Genomic DNA, 12320 nt, shown 5'->3' with positions numbered 1-12320 from the left:
GAATGTATGTTAATGCATCATGTGTTTTGTCCCCAGGTCCATACCCCTAAATGTATGGTGATATTTAGTTGGTTGTTCGTGCTAGTACAGGTGGTGCTAGTGAGGTCCTGGTTCCCTGCGTGACCTGTTCCTAGGGTGGTTAGGATTGCGTAGGTGGTACTTACCTGATTACCAGTAGTTACTTGTTTTGTGCTACAGTGATTTTCTGTTATGTTCTAAGTGATATTCCAAGGGCTTGATACTGAGCTCGCCCCCTGACCAGAGTTCCAGGACCAGTGGACTCTGTTGTGCCTTCCCCGACAAATTGCTGGGACTTGTCTGATCTCCCTGGGCCCCTGGGGCCTTGCTGAAATGTGCCTCGCTCATTCCCCTAGGCAGCTCGTGCACGGCAGCCCGTCCAAGCCTCGAGCAGCGCCGCTCTCCCCTGAGCCGCGCCGCTTCGCTGGGTCGCCCGCATCCTGCCTTCCCCTCCTCTTCTGAGCCACACACATTGGTCGCCCCAGAGAAACGCTTGTAGCTAGCCGGCCGCCCGCTCAAGTTTACTAAGGAGGTCACTTGCATTATCCCTGCAACCAGGACAGGAGGTACTGTCCGTTAGGCTCTATGTTCTAAGTTCTAGGCCTACAAGTATTGTATTCTAAGTTCTGAAAGTGCTGATTCCTGACAGTGGTCCATGTGGCCATGTCTTGTACATATCCCCTGTAAATTCTGCCCGTGCCTGTTGGCACATTGTAAAGTGTGTGTTTTATCTAATGTGTTTTGGTGTAATACAAAGGCTATTTTTATATATAACCTTGTGTGGAGTTTCCTTTGTGGTGGGCCTTGGGTGTTGTTGCTGGGGTGCGTGCGCAAATACTTAACTCATATCGCCTCCAAGTTTAGCCTTGCTGCTCGCGCCACGTTTCCTAGAGGGTGAGCAGGGGTTATCTTGGCGTGTAACTCCCTTGCCCTGACTTAGGAGTGGTGGTCTCTGACTGACTTTGGCGCAAGCCCTGGCTAGCCGTGGATCCCATTTCTAACATTAGCCATGCTCTTGACACCTCACACACTCTACTATGACTGTCTGTCATTGCAGTATTTCAAGCAAACACCATCTTCTGCAGTTAGTTACCATCACGGGTGAGTATTGCCATCCATGTATGTAGTTTTGGCTATCTTGTGACCTATGTGTGTTCACAGCCGGACTAAGATCCCAGTGTGTGGATGGCTAGAGTTTGCAGGAGACTGTGGCATTTGAAGACATTTGACTCACTAATGTATTAGAATCTGGGTACATACAAATACATCAATGCTTTTTGTGCAAGTTAGTTTTATTTTTGACTCTTGGGGCTGTAACGTGAGTAGGTGCTGTACAACAAGGGGGAATCCAAAGTTCACAGCGGGAGATGTGATGCCTTACAGTATGAGTCAACAGAGTCCAGGCCACAGTGCTTGGCATCATTGGGCACACTGCGACCAGCAAGTCCATGTGGGAGAGTATGAAAGTCAATCGGGTGATGCTGTTGCCCACGGAGGCAAGATGCCAGACCAGGTGACCTTGGAGTTTTGCATGGCCCTATGCCTCTCAACGTCTGGTACGTGGATGACCCACCTTCCTTTGGGGACCCTCACGTGCAGGCCTTGACGATGCATGGGATTCTCCCTCTGACAATTCTGCCTCCTCCTCCCTCCCTGTGCCTGTTGTTGGTCTTTGCCTAGCTGTTTCTGGCTTTCTTACACAGGGAGGGTGCTGCATGTTGACAGCGATCAGACGGAGTGATTGGTTAATTTCCCGATGCACCGTCAGGAGCTCATCCAGTCTTGCCTCCATCCGTCCCTGGTGTCGTTCTTGACTGGCATGTAGCGGGGCCTGCTGATCGGTCATTTTGTTGAGGGCCTCCACTACCAGGCTGAACTCCATGGTGTCCCGCTGGTATTCATACATGATGTCTCGGAGTTCTGCCATACCGGGCCCTGCAGCTTGATGGTCAGGTTCTCGCCTCCGCCTTGCGCCACTCCCACCACCCCTGCCCACACGAGCCGGGCCTACGTTTGTGGGCACATGATGTCGACGGGACCCATGAGTGCTGGCAGTGGAGGTGTCATCTGCCACTTCATGGGTGCCCGGCGAACCATGTCCCTCATTGTCAGACTGGCTCCGTTGTGTATTATGGGATGTGGCGGGAATGGGTGTGGTCGTAGGCAGAGATGTATCTGTTCCAGCTGCTGAAGGGGTTTGGGATCCAGAGGGGCCTGGTTGGTTGGGGTCGTCCACAGTGTGTTGTGAGGCCTCGCTGACGGTGGGGTCAGTGCCGTGCTGAGCCTGGGACTGGGATCCTTCTGCCCCTGGTTGGGGGTAGTTTCCACAAATTCCCCTGTGGGTGTGAAAGACAAACACTGTTAATGCACTATCATGCAACATCCAAATTTAAGATCCATTGTTGTTAGCAATGTTCCCCCTGCTTAGGATATTAGACATTGTTCACTTGTGTATGGGTATGTTGTGGGCTGAGATTGACATGTGCTCAGGGGTGCTTGACATGTTGGGTAATGTTTACGATGTCTGTCAAGCCATTGCTGTGGCTTGTCGCCAACACCCCACAGATGTACCTGTGCTTTGTGTGGGCCAATCTGCACAATGCATTGTCAATAAGTATGCCTGGTTCAAGCATGCACAGGGTTTAAATGCAGCATGTTTATGAAGGCGACTGAGTGGAATTTTACAGATTTTATCCAGCAACTTTTGAGAGGTGATGCAGTGGTGTGACGGACACCCACTGCCAACCCCCCTGGACTAGTACACCCTCTTCAGGCACAGGGCTTTAGGACGTGGCACTTCTCCTACATGTATTACCTTCTCAATACCCAGGTCCATAGTGCTACTTGAGTGCATCCACAGCATCACAAAGTTGTGGCAACGGCATCGTGTGAGAGGCACAATGGACTTGTGATTCAGCGCTGTGCTTAATTTCTTTTGTTACGTCATCAGATCTGTATTTTTGAGGTTGTGTTACATGACGATTGTGACAGTGGTGCACACCATTGTCTGTCTCCAGGGGCTCAGTTTCTGTAAGGGGTGTGTGTGACAGGCCATGCTAGTAGTTTGAGTGTGATTGGCAAGTGGGCGTCCATCGTGGTGTGTCTGTCCCCCCATGAAGCATGCTGCCATGATAGTGGTTTAGAGTTCCTGTGCAGGATATCTGACCTTGTCCTGGTGTTTGTGTTTTCACTGGACACAGGAGGTCCTTGTGCTGCCTACACCAGGGCCCAGTGTCAGCTATCTTGTCAGTACTTTCACAATCCCTGTGCATTGAGCATGGTGCGTGGGTGTGTTCCTGGGCCATACGGGTTGAGTGCAGCCTCCTACCCTACACCTTGAACCCTCTCACCCTCCCCCTTGCAGCCTTCTGCCACTTCCCTTGCACCCCCCATACTGTCATGCACTGCTTGAAGTCATGGCCACACCCTCCACACCCTCCCCTACTGTTAGGCACTGCTGGGAGTCATGGCCACACACCCCCACACCCCCCCCTACTGTTTGGCACAGCTGGAAGTCATGGCCACACCCCCCCTACTGTTAGGCACTGCTGGGAGTAATGACCACACACCCCCACACTCCCACCCTACTGTTAGGCACTGCTGGGAGTCATGGCCACACACCCCCACAACCCCATACTGTTTGGCACTGCTGGGAGTCATGGCCACATACCCCCACATCCCCCCATACTGTTTGGCACTGCTGGGAGTCATGGCCACATACCCCCACATGCCCCCCTACTGTTTAGCACTGCTGAAAGTCATGGCCACACACCCCCACACTCCCATACTGTCATGCAGTGCTTGGAGTCATGGCCACACACCCCCACACCCCCATACTGTTTGGCACTGCTGGGAGTCATGCCCACACACCCCCCACACCCCCTATTGTTAGGCACTGCTGTGAGTCATGGCCACACAACCCCACACTCCCCCATACTGTTTGTCAATGCTGGGAGTCATGCCCACACCCCCCCCCACAACCCCTCCCTACTGTTTGGCACTGCTGGGAGTCATGGCCACACACCCCCCATACTGTTTGGCACTGCTGGGAGTCATAGCCACACCCCCCACACCCCCCATGCTGTTTGGCACTGCTGGGAGTCATGGCCACACACCCCACACCCCCCCTACTGTTTGGTACTGCTGGGAGTCATGGCCACACACCCCCACCCCCCATACTGTCATGCAGTGCTTGGAGTAATGCCCCCACACCCCCATACTGTTTGGTATTGCTGGGAGTCATGCCCATACACCCCCACACCACCCTACTGTTTGGCACTGCTGGGAGTCATGGCCACACGCCCCACACCACCCCTACTGTTATGGCACTGCTGGGAGTCATGCCCACACACCCCCACCCCCCCTACTGTTTGGCACTGCTGGGAGTCATGGCCACCCCCCCCATACTGTCATGCAGTGCTTGGAGTCATGGCCACACACCCCCATACTGTTTGGCACTGCTGGGAGTTATGCCCACACACCCCCACACCCACCCCCTACTGTTAGGCACTGCTGGGAGTCATGCCCACACACACCCACACCCCCCTACTGTTTGGCACTGCTGGGAGTCATGGCCACACACCCCCACACCCCCATACTGTTAGGCACTGCTGGGAGTCATGGCCACACACCCCCGCACCCCCATACTGTTTGACACTGCTGGGAGTCATGCCCACACCCCCCTACTGTTTGGCACTGCTGGGAGTAATGACCACACACCCCCACACTCCCACCCTACTGTTAGGCACTGCTGGGAGTCATGGCCACCCCCCCCCCACAACCCCATACTGTTTGGCACTGCTGGGAGTCATGGCCACATACCCCCACATCCCCCCATACTGTTTGGCACTGCTGGGAGTCATGGCCACATACCCCCACATGCCCCCCTACTGTTTGGCACTGCTGGGAGTCATGGCCACACACCCTCACACTCCCATACTGTCATGCAGTGCTTGGAGTCATGGCCACACACCCCCATACTGTTTGGCACTGCTGGGATTCATGCCCACACACCCCCACACCCCCTATTGTTAGGCACTGCTGTGAGTCATGGCCACACAACCCCACCCCCCCCCCTACTGTTTGTCAATGCTGGGAGTCATGCCCCACCCCCCCACAACCCCTCCCTACTGTTTGGCACTGCTGGGAGTCATGGCCACACACCCCCCATACTGTTTGGCACTGCTGGGAGTCATAGCCACACCCCCCACACCCCCCATGCTGTTTGGCACTGCTGGGAGTCATGGCCACACACCCCACACCCCCCTACTGTTTGGTACTGCTGGGAGTCATGGCCACACACCCCCACCCCCCCCCCCCATACTGTCATGCAGTGCTTGGAGTAATGCCCCCACACCCCCATACTGTTTGTATTGCTGGGAGTCATGCCCATACACCCCCACACCACCCTACTGTTTGGCACTGCTGGGAGTCATGGCCACACACCCCACACCACCCCTACTGTTTGGCACTGCTGGGAGTCATGCCCACACACCCCCACCCCCCTACTGTTTGGCACTGCTGGGAGTCATGGCCACCCCCCCTATACTGTCATGCAGTGCTTGGAGTCATGGCCACACACCCCCATACTGTTTGGCACTGCTGGGAGTTATGCCCACACACCCCCACACCCACCCCCTACTGTTAGGCACTGCTGGGAGTCATGTCCACACACACCCACACCCCCCTACTGTTTGGCACTGCTGGGAGTCATGGCCACACACCCCCACACCCCCATACTGTTAGGCACTGCTGGGAGTCATGGCCACACACCCCCGCACCCCCATACTGTTTGGCACTGCTGGGAGTCATGCTCACACCCCCCCTACTGTTTGGCACTGCTGGGAGTCATGGCCATACCCCCCCCACAACCGCATACTGTTGGGCACTGCTGGGAGTTATGGCCACACACCCCCACACCCACATACTGTTTGGCACTGCTGGGAGTCATGCCCACACACCCCCAAAACCCCATACTGTTGGGCAATGCTGGGAGTCCCCCCATGTTACATGAGTTGTTTATGTACTCACCAGGCTCAATGGTTCCTTCGATTCCATGAACTCCCACCGGTGGTAGCAGGGCCATGACTTTCTCCTCCCAGGGATGGTATTGTGCAGGTCTGCGGGGAGGCCCACCTCCAGTGTGATGAGCGTTGGCGTAGTCCTCATCCATCTTGTGCTTGACCATCCTCCGCAGATCGTACCACCTGTTCTGGAAAACCGCCCTGGTGCGCCTGATGGGTGCAACAGCATTGACCTCGACGATCCTCTCCCACAGGCGTGTCTTATCAGCTATGCTGGTCTGTCTGACCAATGCACCAAACAGCTGTGGGAAGATTCGGATGACTTCATCTGTAAGGATCTCCATCTCCGGGTTTTTGAACTTTGCATTCTTTGGTGTGGTCATGGTGTGGGGTGTATGTGATTGGGGTGGTGATGGTGTGTATGGATGAGGGTGTGTGGGTCTGATTGTGAAGGGGGTGGTGTGTGTGAATGAGATAGGGTGTATGTGTGAAGGTGTATGGCTGCAGATGTTGGTGTGCTGTCAGTGTCTTTGACCAAATAGAAATGTTGCAAAGGATGATGGGTTGTATATGTGGGCCCTTTTATTGGTCCATTAGTGGGTGGGGCTTATTTTGAATTTTTTGTGGATGTGTAATAAGGGGTGGTTGTGACTTGGGCCCTCTGTTTGCCTGTTTGGAAGTGGCCAGGACATTGTTGTCATCGGAACTCCAACCGTACGATTTGTAAACATGCCGTACGAACTAACAAGTACGATCCAGACCAGGGACCAAGTCCGCGATTTGTACGGGCAAATGTAGTCCCGCATGAAGCACGATTCATACGTAAAACATCTCGTATGAGCGAGCCGCACCAACAAATACATCTGGAACACCTCACAATCAAGCGTGCAGGTACCCCGGGCCCGAAAAATGACCGTAACTGCCAGCCGCACCAACAAAAACGACTCGCACACCCCACAATCAAGCGTACACGTACCCCGGGCCCGAAAAATGACTGTAACTGCCAGCCACACCAACAAATACGACTCGCACACCCCACAATCAAGCGTACACGTACCCCGGGCCCGAAAAACGACCATAACTGCCAGCCGCAACAACAAAAATATGACTCGCACACCCCACAATCAAGCGTACACGTACCCCAGGCCCCAAAAACGACCGTAACTGCAAGCCGCACCAACAAATATGACTCTCACACCCCACAATCAAGCGTACACGTACCCCGGGCTCGAAAAATGACCGTAACTGCCAGCCGCACCAACACATACGACTCGCACACCCCACAATCAAGCGTACATGTACCCCGGGCCCGAAAAACACCTGTAACTGCCAGCCGCACCAACAAATATGACTCGCACACCCCACAATCAAGCGTACACGTACCCCGGGCTCGAAAAACAACCGTAACTGCCAGCCGCACCAACAAATATGACTCGCACACCCCACAATCAAGCGTACACGTACCCCAGGCCCGAGAAACGACCGTAACTGCCAGCCGCACCAACAAATACGACTCGCACACCCCACAATCAAGCGTACAAGTACCCAGGGGCTCGAAAAACGACCGTAACTGCCAGCTGCACCAACAAATACAACTCGCACACCCCACAATCAAGCGTACACGCACCCTGGGCCCGAAAAAAACCACCGTAACTGCCAGTCGCACCAACAAATACGACTCGCACACCCCACAAAACAAGTCTACAGTGTACACACCATAGGAAAACAATGTCCTGCCCACATCCAAACAGGCAAACAGAGGGCCCAAGTCACAACGTCCCCTAATGACACACCCATCCAAAAATTCAAAATAAGCCACACCCACAAATGGACCAATAAAAGGTGCGACACATATGACCCATCATCCTTTGCAACATACCTATTTAGGCAAAGACACTGACAGCACACCAACAACTGCAGCCATACGCCTTCACACATTCACCCATCTCATTCACAGACACCACCCCCTTCACAATCAGACCCACACACCCTCAGCCATGCACACCATCACCCGCCCAATCACATACACCCCACACCATGACCACACCAAAGAATGCAAAGTTAACTAACCCGGAGTTGGAGATCCTTACAGATGAAGTCATCAGAGTTTTTCCACAGCTGTTTGGTGCATTGGTCAGACAGACCACCATAGCTGAAAAGACACGCCTGTGGGAGAGGATCATCGAGAAGGTCAATGCTGTTGCACCCATGAGGCGCACCAGGGTGGTTTGCCAGAACAGGTGGTATGATCTGCGGAGGATGGTCAAGCACAAGATGGATGAGGACTACGCCAACGCTCATCACACTGGAGGTGGCCCTCCCAGCAGACCTGCACAATACCATCCCTGGGAGGAGAAAGTCATGGCCCTGCTACCACCGTGGGAGTTCACGGAATCGAAGGAGCCGTTGAGCCTGGTGAGTATACAAACAAATCATGTAACATGGTGGGACTCCCAGCAGTGCCTAACAGTATGGGGGTGTGGTGGGGTGTGGCCATGACTCCCAGCAGTGGCTAACAGTAGGGGGGGTGGCCATGACTCCCAGTAGTGCCTAACAGTAGTGGGGGTGTGGCCATGACTCCCAGCAGTGCCTAACAGTAGGGGGGTTGTGGGGGGTGTGGCCATGACTCCCAGCAGTGCCTAACAGTATGTGGGGGGTGGCCATGACTCCCAGCAGTGCCTAACAGTAGGGGAGGTGTGGTCATGACTCCCAGCATTGCCTAACAGTAGGGGGGTTGTGGGGGGTGTGGCCATGACTCCCAGCAGTGCCTAACAGTATGTGGGGGTGGCCATGACTCCCAGCAGTGCCTAACAGTAGGGCGGGTGTGGGGGGGGGGTGGCCATGACTCCCAGCAGTGCCTAACAGTAGGGGGGTAGTGGCCATGACTCCCAGCAGTGCCTAACAGTAGGGGGTGTGGCCATGACTCCCAGCAGTGCCTAATAGTAGGGGGGGGTTGTGGGGGGGGTATGGCCATGACTCCCAGCAGTGCCTAACAGTATGTGGGGGGTGGCCATGACTCCCATCAGTGCCTAACAGTAGGAGGGGTGTGGCCATGACTCCCAGCATTGCCTAACAGTAGGGGGGTACTGACAAGATAGCTGACACTGAGCCCTGGTGTAGGCAGCACAAGGACCTCCTGTGAACAGCGAAAACACAAACACCAGGACAAGGTCAGATATCCTGCACAGGAACTCACAACGACTATCATGGCAGCATGCTTCATGGGGGCAGACACACCACGAGGGACACCCACTTGGCAATCACACTCAAAGTACTAGCATGGCCGGTCACAAACACCCCTTACAGAAACTGAGCCCCTGGGGACAGACAATGGAGTGCACCACTGTCACAATCGTCATGTAACACAACCTCAAAAATACTGATCTGATGACGTATCCAAACAAATAAAGCACAGTGCTGAATCACAAGTCCATTGTGACTCTCACACAATGCTGTTGCCACAGCTTCGTGATAATGTGGATGCACTCAAGCAGCCCAATGGACCTAGGTATTGACAAGGTAATGCATCTTTCAGAAGTGCCACGTCCTAAAGCCCTGTGCCTGAAGTAGGTGTACTGGTCCTGGGGGGTTGGCAGTGGGTGGCTGTCACGGCCCAGCAACACCTCACTAAAGTTGCTGAATGAAATCAGCAAAATTCCCCTCGTCGCCATCATAAACATGCTGCATTAAAACCCTGTGCATGCTGGAACCAGGCATAATAATTGACACTGCATTGTGCAGATTGGGCCTCACAGAGCACAGCTGGATCTGTGTGGTGCTGGCGACACAAGCCACAGCAATGGCTGTGACAGTCATCGTCAACAGTACCCAACATGGCAAGCACTCATGAGCACATGTCAATCTCACCCCACAACATACACATACACAAGTGAACAATTTCAACAATCCAAAGCAGGGGGAACATTGCTAACGACAATGTATATTAAATATGGATGTTGCATGATAGTGCATTAACAGTGTTTGTCTCTCACACCCACAGGTGAACGTGTGGAAACTACCCTCAACCAGGGGGGAGATGGATCCCAGTCCCAGGCTCAGCACGGCACTGACCCCACCGTCAGCGAGCCCTCTCAACACACTGTGGTTGACCCCAACCAACCAGGCCCCTCTGGATCCCAAACCCTGCAGCAGGTGGAACAGATACATCTGTGCCAACCACCACACCCATTCCCGCCACATCCCAGCAGACAGCTCGGAGCCCTGCCCATGATCCACAACAGAGCCAGTCTGACAATGAGGAACATGGTTCGCCGGGCACCCATGAGGTGGCAAACAACACCTCCACTGCCAGCACTCATGTGTCCCGTCGACATGATGTGCCCACAAACGCAGGCCCGGCTCCTGTGGGCAGGGGTGGTGGGAGTGGCGCAAGGTGGAGGCGAGAACCTGACCACCCAGCTGCAGGGCCCGGTATGGCCAAACTCAGAGACATCATGGATGTATACCGGCGGGACACCAGGGAGTTCAGCCTGGTAGTGGAGGCCCTCAACAAAATGACAGATCAGCAGGCCCAGCTACACGCCAGTCAAGAACAACACCAGGGACGGATGGAGGCAAGACTGGATGAGCTCCTGACGGTGCATAGGGAAATTAACCAATCATTCCGTCTGATCGCTGTCAACATGCAGCGCCCTCCCTGTGTCACAAGGCTAGACACATCTAGGTAAAGACCAACAACAGGCACAGGGAAGGAGGAGGAGGAGGAATTTTCAGAAGGAAAATCCCATGCATCGTCGAGGCCTGCACGTGAGGGTCCCCCAAGGAAGGTGGGTCGTCCACGGTCCAGACGTTGAGAGGCATAGGGCCATGCACAACTCCCAGGTCACCTAGTCTGGCATCTTGCCTTCGTGGGCAACAGCATCACCCAATTGACTTTCAGACTTTCCCACATGGACTTGCTGGTCGCAGTGTGCCCAATGATGCCAAGCACTGTGGCCTGGACTCTGTTGACTCATACTGTAAGGCATCACATCTCCTGCTGTGAAATTTGGATTCCCCCTTGTTGTACAGCACCTACTCACGTTACACGCACAAGAGTCAAAAATAAATCTAACTAGCACAAAATGCATTGAAGTGTTTGTATGTACCCAGATTCAAATACATTTGTGAGGTCAAATGTATTCAAATGCCACAGTATCCTGCAAACTCTAGCCATCCACACACTGGGATCTTAGTCCGGCAGTGGACAGACATAGGTCACAAGATAGCCAAAAATACATACATGGATGGCAATACTCACCCGTGATGGTTACTAACTGCAGAACATGGTGTTTGCTTGAAATACTGCAATGACTGACAGTCATAGAAGAGTGTGTGAGGTGTCAAGAGCATGGCTAATATGTAGGTGTCCACGGAGGAAGCACCAGGATCTGTGTAATGAGGTATGAGAACTAGCAGCCACATGCTGTTGTACTGTGGATGTGAAGATTGATGGCCTGGCCAAGGGTGCCAAGACGGACTGTGGGCAATGGGGTGTTAGCTGGTATACGTCCATATCACTTATTGTGCCTGGGTCTGTGGAGTGCCGACTGAGTGTGGCTGAGGAGTATGAAGGTGAACCTGCATTTAACTGTGGAACTATTGTAGGTATCTCAGGCGGATGGTCATGTGACAGTAGCAGGGGATGGTGAGGATGAGGTGTGTGCATGCACCCTGGATTTCCACGAGTGCTCTGGAAGTCAGGTTCTTGTTCCTGTGTAGAGGTTGTTGCTGTTGTTGGGCTGGCTGGTGTTGTGGACGGCAACCAGGATGAACACCACCTTGCCAACAGACATCACCATAGCCATACCAGAAGGCAATGACAACTCCTGCAAACACCGCACCTACAGAGTGGTAGGAGGAATTGCCATCATCCACATTAACACTCCCAGAGTCACTAACAACAACAATGACACCCTTACGACCGCATAGCACATGCATTTACAGATCCACACCAACACCACCCTCAGAAGAACACTCATCTACAGACCACCAGGAGTCCTACCACTGTTCATCAACTCCATTGCTCACCTCATCAGCATGCACGCCCTCGCCTTTACGGATTACATCCTCCTTTGCAAAATTTACTTCCACCGTCATAACAACAATGACGCAGACTCCACCGCCCTGATGGAAAACCTTGCCAACCTTGGATTACAACAACTAGAGACAACCCACACTCACACTGCTACACACACACAGGACCCCATCTCCTCAGAAAATCCACACGTCTGATCCAACAACAACACCTAACACCACTGGACAGACCACAGAAGCGTC

The 12320-nt window shown here is 53.7% G+C and overlaps 1 pseudogene; it reads left to right on the top strand.

Moving 5' to 3' along the window:
* Positions 1-1055: 1055 nt before the first annotated feature.
* Positions 1056-10855, top strand: LOC147730608 (uncharacterized; annotated as a pseudogene).
* The last annotated feature ends 1465 nt before the right edge of the window (positions 10856-12320 follow it).

Source organism: Lissotriton vulgaris, chromosome 2_1 (assembly GCF_964263255.1).
Source record: "Lissotriton vulgaris chromosome 2_1, aLisVul1.2, whole genome shotgun sequence".
NCBI classification, from domain to species: Eukaryota; Metazoa; Chordata; class Amphibia; order Caudata; family Salamandridae; genus Lissotriton; species Lissotriton vulgaris.
This window is presented reverse-complemented; position numbering and strand designations above follow the sequence as displayed.